This window comes from Bubalus bubalis, chromosome 11 (genome assembly GCF_019923935.1).
Source record: "Bubalus bubalis isolate 160015118507 breed Murrah chromosome 11, NDDB_SH_1, whole genome shotgun sequence".
Lineage (NCBI taxonomy): Eukaryota > Metazoa > Chordata > Mammalia > Artiodactyla > Bovidae > Bubalus > Bubalus bubalis.
The window spans coordinates 32,503,818-32,517,971 of record NC_059167.1 but is presented as its reverse complement, the minus strand read 5'-3'; the positions used below and the strand labels follow the sequence as shown (position 1 = coordinate 32,517,971).

At 43.2% G+C, this 14,154-nt stretch overlaps 1 pseudogene; it reads left to right on the top strand.

Annotated features, from left to right (window-relative positions):
• Positions 1 to 9,545: 9,545 nt before the first annotated feature.
• Positions 9,546 to 9,643, top strand: LOC112577846 (annotated as a pseudogene).
• Positions 9,644 to 14,154: the final 4,511 nt, after the last annotated feature.

The following is a 14,154-nucleotide window of genomic DNA, read 5'->3' as shown; positions in this document are numbered from 1 at the left end:
AAGGGGATTTTTTCACTGTAATTTTTGTGGGAGCTGATTTAACAGTCAATAGAATAGTGAGGGTCTGGGAGAAAAGACTGCTGTTTGTTTTTTTTTAATTTATTCCTTTCTAGCTGTACTGGGTCCTCGTTGCTGTGTGTGGGCTTTCTCTAGTTGCGGCGAGCAGGGGCTCCTCTGTAGTTGTGTTTGGGCTTCTCATCATGGTGGCTTCTCTTGTTGCAGAGCACAGGCTCTCGGGCTTCTGTAGTTTTGGCTCCCAGGCTCTAGCGAGCAGGCTCAGTAGTTATGGTGCATGGGCTTAGTTGACCTGCGGCATGTGGGATCTTCCCAGACCAGGGATCTAAACCATGTCCCCTGCGTTGGCAGGAGGATTCTCGACCACTGGACCACCAGGGAAGTCCGAGACTTCTGTTCAACCACCAGCAGGATGACCTTTATGTTTTACATCCAGTGTCTCTGCCTCTGGGCCACACTTGCAACAAGGGCATCTCTGGTGAGGCTGGGAGTCCCTGTGCCTCGAGTCCTGCCTGCTTGGGCCCACCATGAATAAAGTGTTTTAAAAGACCCTCTCCCTTTCAACTTGAGATTTTACTTTCTGTTAACTTTCTCTGTTTCCTCTGAAGACCTGAAAAAATTACTGTGTCAGCTGTGTTATTACTAGGCAGAGTGACTTATGGCAAAAATTAGCCTTCATGGTGAATTGTATCTGCGCAGGGAGAACTAAAAGCCTGAGGGAAGCCATAGCTCTGGGCTTACTGAGAGCAGTGACTCTCAAAACTGTGCAAGTTCTTTTTTTTTTTTTTTTTTTTTTAATTTTATTTTATTTTTAAACTTTACATAACTGTATTAGTTTTGCCAAATATCAAAATGAATCCGCCACAGGTATACATGTGTTCCCCATCCTGAACCCTCCTCCCTCCTCCCTCCCCATTCCATCCCTCTGGGTCGTCCCAGTGCACCAGCCCCAAGCATCCAGTATCGTGCATCGAACCTGGACTGGCAACTCATTTCAACTGTGCAAGTTCTTTGAGTGCGCCAGGCACAGCAGCTATTCCTGTGGAGTTGTTAAAGGAGATGCTACCTCCTGTGGGGCATGAGGGTCTAGACCGGGGCAGGGATCCCACACGGACCTCATGTGGTCTCATATCCTTGCACTGGAAGCCTGGAAAACCAAACAGGAGAACCCATGGTGCCATATGGATTGTTGCATGGACCACTTCCCAGGGGAAAGGGAACACTGTTGCTGCCCTGCTGACAGGATTTCCTACCCTATATTCTGAATCTAAATATGCTTGACTGTGGTCTTGTGCATCTGGATACTGAGTTGAGTCTGAGAAGCTGCCTACCCAGGAAGGTTTTTCAGATCCACTCTGTAGCCATTTCCTGAGGTCTTGGGCCTCTCAGGGAGTTGTTAGGCATCCAGACCTGGTTCCCTTCTGCTTCCTATAAAACCCACTGACGTCTGCCCCTCTCAGGCCACTGGGAATCTCTCCTTGAAGCCTTTTCGATATTCCCATTTTCCTTCCTGTTCTCAGTACTCTCTCTTTGGTATGTATAGTCCTTTAATAAGACTGGAAGAGCCATTGCCTTCAAGCATCTTTGTCTTCGGCCCTGCAAAAATTGCTAAGGCAAGGAAATACAAAAGGCTATATGTTAAGAATGGTGGGCAGGGGACAGAAAAGAAAACTCTAATTAATAGGTGAAAAATTCATGCTGCCACACTTGTCAATATTAATAATAAAAGCTCTTCACATTATATAGAGCTTGGTTCTTTGCAAAGTGTTTTCACAAACAGTCTCTCATTTCAGCCTGACAATATTATTAGTATAAGGGAAGCAGGCAGTGGCAAGCCCTTGGGAAGGCTTGCTTTGTAACATTTGCTTGTCACCATGGTGTAAATGCTCACACCATGGCCAGTTCCAAACTACCAATGACTTAACAAATCTGAATTTCTAGATATTTAACTTGGGAGTCACTTTGGGAGTCAGGACATAGATAATCATCTTAATTTAAAGGTGAGCAAAGCAAAGCTCAGAAAATTTGTCCAAGTCACAGAGATAATAAGGAACAAAGCTAGGAACTTGAACTCATTTCTGCTATTCTGTGCCCTTTTCTTGAATCAAGTCCATCCTTCTGGTATAATAATAGTAAAAAAAACAAACAAACAAAAAAAAACCTGAATATATTTGCCACCAATGAAAAATACCTAAAAAAAATCCCTTCACATGTCTACTTGATCATCAGTCTTATTTCTCTCCTCCATCTGCTTTAAGGAAAGATTCTCTCAGTGTGCAGAATCCTTACTCTCCCCATTCATCTGGGACCACACTCCACCAGTTAATTCCTCTGTTTTACATCTCTGAATCATGACTCTTCTTCCCTCATCTGTATCTCCGTTCACAATTTCTCTAATCCAAGGCTGATCCCCTTCCTTTGACTTGTTCACCATCTATTTCTGATGATCATGCTTCTTGACAAAGGTTTATTTCAACATTTCCACCCCTACCTTAAGTCACTGTTTTTTGATGTGTCCTCCCAAAGACCCCAGATCTCCCCTCTCAAAGGTCATCTGTGCCCTTCTCATGTCCAAGTTCGGGCTTTATTTCAGTCCTCCTCTAGTTTATTCTTCCTTTGGCACTTGATGTGCTAATGACATCCTTCTCAAAACGCATTTCTCATTTGGTTTTCCTTCCCGGTCAGGCTCCACAATTTTTCATCACGTCTTTGTGCATGGTCTTCCTTTTAGAAAAGGGAGCCTCATGAGCATCTAGACAGAGCCTGGGCTTCATGCTTCATTATTCAGTCATTGACTCCAGCACCCTCTCTCTTCCGTTTCTCTCTACCTTTTGCATCCAACCTGACACTTGGCAGAGGAGCCTGGCTACTTTTGGAACACCATCATATTCATTTCACTTTATCTGCCCCATGACTCTGTGAAGATGCAACACCCACTAGGCAGGTGTACCCAGATATTATATGAAAGGAAAACATCAAACTAGCCTGTGTTTCCAGGAGAAGTCCAGAACAAGTAGACCTGATGGAACTGGCATGTCAGCTCACCGCCTAAGTCTCATGGTTCCTGACTTTACTATTCTCACAAAATTCTCTTGGACCCTTTAGATCACCAGAGTTTGGTCTGTTGGAATAGGCTTTGAGAAAGGTCTGGGCTTGAATTCTGGTTCTGTCACTCACTAGCATCATGGCTTTGAGCATGCCCTGTAACCCTTCTAAGTCTGTGTCATCATCTGAAGAAGCTACGACCCTGTTTGTGAGGAGACTGCGGGCTGTGAGATAAAGTATGAAAAGTGACAGTGTGGTGGTCAACAAATGGCAGGTCATTATCACTAACTAGGTTTGTGTTTGATGGCTCCCCACAGGCTCTAGTTCTCAATCCTAACCAATTTGGATAACCCCGCTCCTGGCTTGATCCACGATGCTCCTATCTGGAGCACCCACCCCACAGATGGTATTCCTGTCCAGACCCTGACCTTTGGCTCTTTGAACTCTAATTTATTCCCAAATTGAAGACATATAGGAAAGGAGTTTCACTCTATTTTAGCCCAGCTAGCTTTGCCAATCTCCCAGGTCCTCCTTTGCCTGATTTATGACCTAGTAGGGCCACAGTTTGGTTTGGAATTTCTAAATAATTTAATGTAAACTGGAATGCTTTTTAGGTAAAGTTTAATATACATGCAGGTCTAAGTTGGTTTGCTATTTCTTTTATTGTCTTTTGAGATCTGTGAGCAACGATCACTTCTTGGTTTGCAAAGAAATGCCTATCTCTTATGAGTTCCAAACCAGTGAGTTTCTGGAAGACAATTATGTTTAACCCAGAGGATACTTTTGTATTGTTTTGTTTAAGAACACGTTTCACCAGAAACTATAAAACTCCTAGAGGAGAACATAGGCAAAACACTCTCTGACATACATCACAGCAGGATCCTCTATGACCCACCTCCCAGAATATTGGAAATAAAAGCAAAAATAAACAAATGGGACCTAATTAAACTTAAAAGCTTCTGTACAACAATGGAAATTATTAGCAAGGTGAAAAGGCAGCCTTCAGAATGAGAGAAAATAATAGCAAATGAAGCAACTGACAAACAACTAATCTCAAAAATATACAAGCAACTCCTACAGCTCAATTCCAGAAAAATAAATGACCCAATCAAAAAATGGGCCAAAGAACTAAATAGACATTTCTCCAAAGAAGACATACAGATGGCTGACAAACACATGAAAAGATGCTCAACATCACTCATTATCAGAGAAATGCAAATCAAAACCACTATGAGGTACCATTTCACACCAGTCAGAATGGCTGCGATCCAAAAGTCTACAAACAATAAATGCTGGAGAGGGTGTGGAGAAAAGGGAACCCTCTTACACTGTTGGTGGGAATGCAAACTAGTACAGCCACTATGGAGAACAGTGTGGAGATTCCTTAAAAAACTGGAAATAGAACTGCCTTATGATCCAGCAATCCCACTGCTGGGCATACACACTGAGGAAACCAGAAGGGAAAGAGACACGTGTACCCCAGTGTTCATCGCAGCACTGTTTATAATAGCCAGGACATGGAAGCAACCTAGATGTCCATCAGCAGATGAATGGATAAGAAAGCTGTGGTACATATACACAATGGAGTATTACTCAGCCATTAAAAAGAATACATTTGAATCAGTTCTAATGAGGTGGATGAAACTGGAGCCTATTATACAGAGTGAAGTAAACCAGAAAGAAAAACGCCAATACAGTATACTAACGCATATATATGGAATTTAGAAAGATGGTAACAATAACCCTGTGTACGAGACAGCAAAAGAGACACTGATGTATATAGCACAGTCTTATGGACTCTGTGGGAGAGGGAGAGGGTGGGAAGATTTGGGAGAATGGCATTGAAACATGTATAATATCATGTATGAAACAAGTCGCCAGTCCAGGTTCGATGCACGATACTGGATGCTTGGGGCTGGTGCACTGGGACGACCCAGAGGGATGGTATGGGGAGGGAGGAGGGAGGAGGGTTCAGGATGGGGAACACATCTGTATACTGTGGCGGATTCATTTTGATATTTGGCAAAACTAATACAATATTTTAAAGTTTAAAAATAAAATAAAAAAAAAAACAAAGTAGATAATCAACAAGGAAAAAAAAAAAAAACACATTTCCCTATGCTGAGTACTAAAAACATACTATCTCAGTAATTTCTGTTGGGAGGTGAATCAACAAAGATAGAATTTCTTTCCTTAATACGATACCATCTGTAGTTTTGTTCCCAGGTGGCCCAGTGGTAACGAATTCACCTGCAGTGCAGGAGACACAAGAGACTCAGGTTTGATCTCAGGATTGGGAAGATCCCCTGGAGAAGGAAATGGCAACCCTCTCCAGTAGTTTTGTTTGTTCATTTGTTTATTCCTGTACCTTACTTAGGACTACAAAAGTTGTGAAGATGCTTAAATCAGATAATTGTGTATTTCTGAAAGGACTGAAGAGATTAAACATCTTTTATTAATAAATTATTAAAGAATGATGTATACTCAAATTCAAGCAGTCTAGAATCCTTAAGATATAACACTATTAGCATCACCTTTCAAGGATTTTTTTGTATGTGTACTAACAAACGCATGTCTGAAAAATATATATGTTTGTATGCATTATTGTGTGTGTATTCACATAATGCTCTGCAGCTTGCTTTTCTCAATTACAGTGGACTCTTGGAATTTCTGTGTCAGTAAATAAAATTTTGGCTTCTTTATTTTTTACTCATATGCATAATACTGTCACTAAACAGAGGTGCAATTTTTTTTTTTGAGGATTTAAAAGCATATTTCATTATATTTTTAATGGAATAAATTGGCATGAAATGGCAGGAAAACCAATTACATTTATGGTTTTAAAGTGAAAGTGAAGTCGCTCAGTCGTGCCCAACTCTTTGCGACCCCATGGATAGTAGCCTGCACCAAGCTCCTCCGCCCATGGGATTTTCAAGGCAAGAGTACTGGAGTGGGTTGCCATTTCCTTCTCCATAGAGGTGCAATTTTAAATCAACTCATTCATTCTCATTCCTTACAACCACAGAACTTTTGGTTCTAATATGATTTCACTGAATAGTACCTAATTATTTAAATAGACAGCTCTTCCCATCTGATAATTCATGAATAAATAATTCATTATTAACTGAGGACTACCACAAACTTAGATTTCTACAAAAGAAGAGGCTTATTGAATTAGGATTTGTATACCTAAGCAGAAATGGCAAGGCATATAGGAGAAGACACTGCACTAGAGGCCAAAGATCTGGATTCTAGTTGTGATTCCTTTGTGTTGAACAAGGCACCAATATCACTGGGCTTCAGCAGTGTCAGTAAGTGAGGATATTAATGTCTACCTGCTTAACTCATAAGGTTCTTGTGAGAGTGTCATAAGATAAAATATATGCAAGCACTTTGAAAACTATCATTTTTGCTAATAAGTGTTATTTAATGATTTCAGTGAGTTTGAGCAATTGAGAATAAGTTGATAGTTGACACTAATGTTGAGATCTCTGATTATACCATGTCTCAGAGATTGGCCACAAATTCTGTGTGATATCTTCTGTTGAGAGGAGATGTCTAATTCTTTTCAATGTGAATTTTGACCTCTGGAATGCAGTGGAGGTAGTGTTCTTTGACCTCCAAGGCTAGGTCATAAGAAGCCTTATATAGTTTACACCTTGGTCTCCTGGAACACTGCTCTAAGTGAATCCAACCACCATTTTTAAAAAAGGCTAAATGCTCTGAAACTACCATGCTGTCAGGAAGCCTAAGCTAGCCACGATGGAGGGGGATGAAGAGACAGATGGCTGCCAGTCCCAGGTATTCCAGCCTTCCCAGCTTGGGTTCCAAACTCATGAATGAAGGAGCCATCTTGGATATTCCAGCATTAGCAGACATGACGTGGTGAAGAGCCATCTTAGATACTGTAATACATATACAGACAAAGTACTTATGCTCAATATATGCAAATAATTCTTGTAACTCAGTGGTAATAAAACGAAGGACCAAATTTCTCTCTCCCAGCCCCCTTGAAACTAGGGTGCAGACATTTTGTTGCTTAGCAATCAGATGCACCTTCTCAAGTCTTTCAGTCCTGAGCTGGTGATGTGAACATGCAGAACCATTTAAGGTCACGCCGGTGGCACTGAGTCTAGCAGCTGGTGACAGAGGCTGCAGGGACAGCAGGGTGTCCTCAGAATCTGTCCCGTTGATGACGTGGCTTTGACTTTGGGTCCTGCTGGCCAGCTGGAGTTCTGGCCATTTTCCCAGACTGATTCTCCAGCCTTCTAGTCCTGTGAGTCACCTGCTAACTTTCCAATAAGTTCCTTTTTCTAAGCCCAGTTGCTATGGTTTCCAACAAAGAGCTCTCACTAATTCGACAGAAAAACCTTATTGGGATATCAGTAAGAGAAGACCATATGTGCAACTTCCTTCCCAACTCAGCAATCTGTTTTTTTATAGGACGTTTATCATTCTTTTTGTGTTATCTAACCAAAGGACTAGAAGCCAAAAGTGTCTGTAAGTATAAGCCTGTCTATAGGGATGTTTGCCATTTAGTATTGTTGAGTTTTTCTCACCTTGGAAAATTAAAAGAGAAGTCATTCTAACATTTTTGGTATTCAAGTAGAAAGTATATTATGTCTTGCTGCTGATGCTGATGCTAAGCCGCTTCAGTCGTGTCCGACTCTGTGCGACCCCAGAGACGACAGCCCACCAGGCTTCCCCGTCCCTGGGATTCTCCAGGCAAGAACACTGGAGTGGGTTGCCATTTCCATCTCCAATGCATGAAAGTGAAAAGTGAAAGTGAAGTCACTCAGTCGTGTCTGACTCCTAGCGATGCCACGGACTGCAGCCTACCAGGCTCCTCTGTCCATGGGATTTTCCAGGCAAGAGACCTGGAGTGGGTTGCCATTGCCTTCTCCGATATTATGTCTTAGAATGTTTTAAAAAAAAATACATTGTTTTGGTCAAATCCATCTTGTCAGAAGAGTGTCTTGCTTTATTAATTTTTCCCATGTTCCCAGAATAAGAGACAGCAATCGAACATCAGTTCAAGCCCCCTTACAACTCTGAATGAATTTTAAGAAGAAAAAATTTCAATGAGGGAAAGCTTCCTGCTCTAAAGGTGAAGTCTCAGAGAAGAGGAAGGAATAAGAAGTCAGAAGAGACGGCCACAACAGGAGTGGAGAGAAGATGGAGACACTAAAAAGACATGAACTCTGGGCACAGACCCAGGATGCCTCTGTTACCATCGTGTTCGTACTCTTTAGATGGTGCCCTGAGACTCAGCTCTACTGCTCCAAACTGCCCAGGAACAGGTGAGAGGCAGGTGGTCAACTCAGTCATGGTCCAAGAGCCCTCACTGAGATGCTCTCTCCAAGAAGAAGGAGTACTGAGGCCACAGAGGCTCCAGTCTCAGCCCAGAGGTGAGGACACAGTGAACAGCCACAGGCTACCACTCCCCTTGCATACAACACCCAAACCAAGTTGGCCGCTTACCTTCTCACTAATAAAAACCATTATGTCATGTTTGCACACATGCAAGCTCAGTTGTGTCTCTTTTGCAACCCCATGGACTGGAACCAGCTGCCATTTTATCCTCCAGGGGATCTTTCTGACCCAGGGTTTGAATCTGGGTCTCCTGCATCTCTTGCATTTGCAGGCAGATTCTTTACCACTAAGCCACTTAGAATGTCGTGTTTGGTTTAGTTGCTAAGTTGTGTCCAAATCATTGCAACCCCATGGACTATAGCCCACCAAGCATGTCATGTTTAATATATATTAAAAGACATTGGAACATATACATAAGTGATGAAACACAGTAATAAAATGGAGACCCTGCATCCCACTACCCAAAATAAGAACTAGAACGTGTGTGTGTGTGTTAGTTGCTCAGTCATGTCTGACTCTTTGCAACCCCGTGGACTGTGGCCCCCCCAGGCTTCTCTGTCCTTGGAATTCTCCAGGCAAGAATACTGGAGTGAATTGCTATTCCCTTCTCGACCCAGGGGTCAAACCCTGATCTCCTGCATCACAGGCAGATTCTTTACCGTTTGAGCTACAGGGAAGTCAAGAACTAGAACTAAAACTACAAGGAAGTCAAGAACTAGAATAGTGCCAGTATTAATATTAAATTTGCCCTTTCCTTTCTTTTTAAAATTTCTAGTATGGAGTGCTTAATTCTGTCAAAACACACATGTAGACTTGAGTGAACTGAAATAGACTAATACTGGATTATCCTGGAGTAGGTTGCCACTTCCTACTCCAGGGAATCTTCCTGACTCAGGGATCGAACCTGCGTCTCTTGCATCTCCTGCATTGGCATGTGGATTGTTTACCACTAGTGCCACCTGGAAAGCCCTAAGAGTGGTTATTCAGTCTTTAATTACGTATTCCTAGTTATGCTGTTATTGAACAGCCCCCTTTTAGAAGTCTTCCTTATATTGAACGGGAATCTGTGTCCCATGACTTCCACCCATTATTCTTCGCTTTACCATTGGGAGGCACTGTGGTTAAGAGTGCAGATTCCAAGATACAGAGAGGATTAGCATGGCCCCTGTGTAAGGATGACACGCAAATTCATGAAGCATTCCATATTTTATTAAGAAAAAAAAAGAGTGCAAATTTCAGAATTGACTAGATCTAAGTTCAAAGCTCAGTCACTTGCTGATTATGTGATCTTGGCAAGTTACTTAGCTTCTTTGTAACTTAGTTTCATCTTCTGTAAAGTGGGACTAATAATACTATCCATTTTATAAGACAAGCTGGACCAGACCATAAATGATGGCCTGGGTTTGAGGACTGTTGAGGTTTGCTTTGAATTATTGTAGCTTCTGTGTATTATCTGATCATTTCAGAATTACAGTACACTGTTGCTCACAAACCGGAATTATAGTGGTTTTTAAAGGATAGTGGTTTAGTTTTTCTTCAAGTATAAGGGAGTAGCCAGTCCAGAACTGGTATTTTTCTGCTCTGCCATTTTTAGTGGGTGGTTTCATGATTCAAGAAGGCCACTGAGTTCAAAACACCATCAGAGTTCCAGACAGAAAACTCAAAAAGGGAGACAGGGTACATGCCAATAGCCTTTCTTCTTTTTAAAGAAGCTTTCCTGTAAATCCTAATCAACAATGCTTATCTGTCATTGGACAGAGGTAAATCATGGGGCCATCCTTGGCTGTAAGGCAAACTGGGAAACGTAGTCTTTTAGCTAGAACATTACCATCCTAAATAAAATTAGGATTCTGACACCAAGAAAGAAGAGAAAAATGGGTATTAGGCAGCTTGCAGTCCCTGCTAAGTAAATTAATCAAGCACACACACACTGATAGAGAGTACTCTGCTTTACTTAAAGTCTACTGAGTTAAATGTTAATCACATCTAAAAAATGCCTTGACAGAAGTCTCTAGACTGGTGCTTGACTGAGTACTGTGACCCAGCCAGACTGATCCACAAAATCAGCCATTACACATACATTAAAGTTACAAACAGCTTTGGCAGCTCTGTGCCTCTGTTTCTAGTGGATTGAAGTGGACATGAAGTTCAGTGAATCTACCAGCCCTGGAGGAACTTCCCGGATCAGAAGAGCCCTGAGCCTTGGCTTGCCTTTTGCATCTTTTCTGGCTGGTGGGGTGGGGAGGTGCAGGTGGCAGGAGGGATGTTTGATGCTCTGGGGTCACCTTGTTACCATGGAACGCAGCCTTTGTGTTAGTCACAAAATATTTACTTCCATGTTTTATTTCTTACTGAGTCCGAGAGCACTATAGGCCTAGTCGGAGCCGGCTGTGAGTCATGCATGGGTTCTGTCAGCTCATTCACCTAGACCTTTCCCAGGCAGGGGCTCAGCACAGGCCAAGGCTCACCCAACTCCACAAAGAGTTCATTCTCATTCCTAACAAACATTTGATAGTCACTCTCACATCCTCTCATAAGTATTTCTTCTCCTATACATACCTGGTTTCCATCTTAGCACTTTATAATCTTGGATGTACATTGTCATGTTGGCGGGGGGTGGGGGGCGGGTCGTGGTGATGGGAGGGTGGGAAATGGGACATGTTAGTGCATTTCTCATTGTCACAGATGTTAGTGTGGAATGTAGTTAAATGCAGACTTTAAACAGCGCAGTTTTATAAATTGAATAATAAAAGCAGTTTGTTTATAAGCACACGAATAGCACATGATAGAGGAAACAAATTCTGTGTTCACAGGGGCATTTCATTTGCGGGTGTACAGCTCCCTCCCACTTCTGACCTGAAGAAGTCTGATCTGGTGACAGCTCATTTTGCAGACATCACAACTGGAGCAAAGCCAGATGGGAGGAAAGGGGTGGGGGAAGGGTGGACTTGGTATTTATTATTTGGTGATAGGCTGTAACTAAGCAGTAGCTTTACTGCACTTTTCCTCAAAGCCTCCAGATATGAAATCCAGGTAGAATTGATAGGGTAGAGGCCGAAAGAGAGCACTATGATGTGCTTGCAGTTATGTCTGGTGATTTCTTACATTCTTACTTATGCCAGATAAGAGCATCTTTATTAATGGAGAGAAATAGTGGCAAGGGATGGGTTGGACGGAATGCATTTCACAACTGTCTCTCTCTCTATATATATATACATAATATATAATCTTCAATTTGAAACTTCCCTTGGTTTCCATAGCCCAGCTGCAGAAGGCCACCCAATTAGTTAAAAAGAAAAAAGGTTTGAAATCAGGGCTGGGTTTCTTTGTGTGAACTAAAATAGAGGAAATGGCTACAATTGCCTTGCCAGGGGTGTTCAACCCTAAATTAGACTAAAAAAGCCATCATATAACATCAGACAACTTAAAAAGACGTAATAAGGGAACTGCCTACTTTGCACATCTGTTAGGAACATCTGGCTTTGGCCTGAGCCCTGGTAACTCTGACAGTTACCTGGTGACCCACAGATTAGAAAAAGAGGCAAACCCTCAACCTGTCAGGCTCATGGCATAACCACCAAGCCCAAGGGCGAAAAGAAGCTGGGGCGTTTGAAGCTGCCAACATGGCCTGTGCTCAGCTCACATTCTGACTGCAAACTTGAAAGAGAGAGGCTTTTGGGGACTCAGGTGCTGGCCTCAGGATGCGGTCCGTCTGTACCTGGCCCCAGAGGGCCCTTCAGCACCAGCATCATCGTTGTTGGGGGAGGGGTGCAGTTAAGGGGCTGCATCCCTCAATCACAGCTCCATTTCTTTGGCGGTCTGTGTGTGCTTAGTCGCTCAGTCCTGTCTGACTCTTCGTGACCTCATGGACTGTAGCCTGCCAGGCTCCTCTGTCTATGGGATTTTCAAGGCAAGAATGCTGGAGTGGGTTGCTTGCCCTCCTCCGAGGGATCTTCCCAACCCAGGTGGTACTGGGTTGTTGAAGAGATGTGCCCTGTGGCAGGCTGCATTTTCCAAAGATGGCCACAATGACATCTCTCATCCCACATGCTAGTCCTCATCAAGAGGCAGAGTCTCACTTCCCTGCCCTCGAGTGTAAGCTGGCCACAGTGACATGCTTGCAGCCAGTAATGTGTCTTGGAGATGGTGACTTCTGAGGTTGGGCTTGGAAGGCCATGCAGCTACCCCCGGGCTTTCTCAGAAGGCTTGCTTTTTGGACATCCCTCCTCTGGTGCTCTATGTCAGAGCCAGCTGCCACGCTGTGGGAAACCCCAGTCACAGGAGAAGGCCACATGCGCATGCTCCTATTGACAGTCCCAGTGGAGGCTGGCCTTTGAGTCCTTTCAGCTTCATCCCAGACATATAAGGAAGGGAGCCTGCAGATCATTCCAGCTCCCAAATGAGTTTTGCAGCTGAGGCCCCAGACATCATGAAACAGAGACAATATACCCCTACTCTGCCCCATCCGAATTCCTGACCCCAAGCATCCGTGAGCACAATAAAATGGCTATTAAATTGATGAGGGTCTTCCCAGCTGGCACTAATGGTAAAGGACCCACCTGCCAATGCAGGAGACAAAAGAGACAGGTTTGATCCCTGGGTCAGGAAGATGCCCTGGAGGAGGAAATGGCAACCCATTCGAGTATTCTTGCCTGGAAAATCCCATGGACAGAGGAGCCTGGCTGGCTGCAGTCCATAGGGTCACACAGAGTCGGAACCAAAGGAAGTTTCCAGTTGAAGATCTATATCGTCTACTAGGTTTGGGGTGGTTCATTATACAGCAATAGACAATCATAGCATGTCCATAAGACACTCTTCTGGAGGAATCTGAATGCTATTAATCCATACAACCCATTCACTCTACCCCCCTCCTCAACCCCAGGATCCTTCTAGGCATGCCCATCACTATGTTACACAAAGTATGCTTTGTACACAAAGTACACTATGTACACAAAGTACACTATGTACACAAAGTACACTGTGTACACAAAGTAGCCCTGTACCACTTGCTGCTTTTTCGTAAGAACAGGAAAAGATACCCATTCCTCTGAGACAGTGTGGTCCTGCCCCACAGCACAAGCCTGGCAGGCCAAGTGCATACTCTTAACCTGGTGATATCTTGCATAGTGTACTGTACACAGCAGCCCTGGAGAAGTGTAAAAGTAAGTCCCTTCTAAGGAATTTACATTCTTATCAATATGAAATATGTGTATTCTATAAAAGGAAAGTGTCAAATGCTAAATCATGTGCTAACACTGATTAGAAAAAGTTTTGTGCCCTGTGGACTGTAGCCCACCAGGCTCCTCTGTCCATGGAATTCTCCAGGCAAGAATATCAGAATGGATTGCCATTCCCTCCTCCAGGGGATCTTCCTGACCCAGGGATCGAACCTGGGTCTCCTGTATTGTAGGCAGATTCTTTACCATCTGAGCCATAGTGGAAGCCCATAGAAGAAGCACTGAACTTTTAAATAGAAGATCTGGGTAGAAGAACTGGGCTCAGGGTACATTCTGCTACTGACCAGTATTCAAGGCCTTGCTTGGTGTCTGGGAACAGGTGCCTGGGTTCTTTGAACTTTGGTGTCTTTCACCTGGGTAGTAAGACATGGCTCTTAAGTGGTCACTGTCAGATATTCCCCACTTATGGCACAGCGGGGTCTAAGGACTTAGAATTACTGCCAAAACCTGGACTCAATAACTCATATGCACATTTTATTTGTTC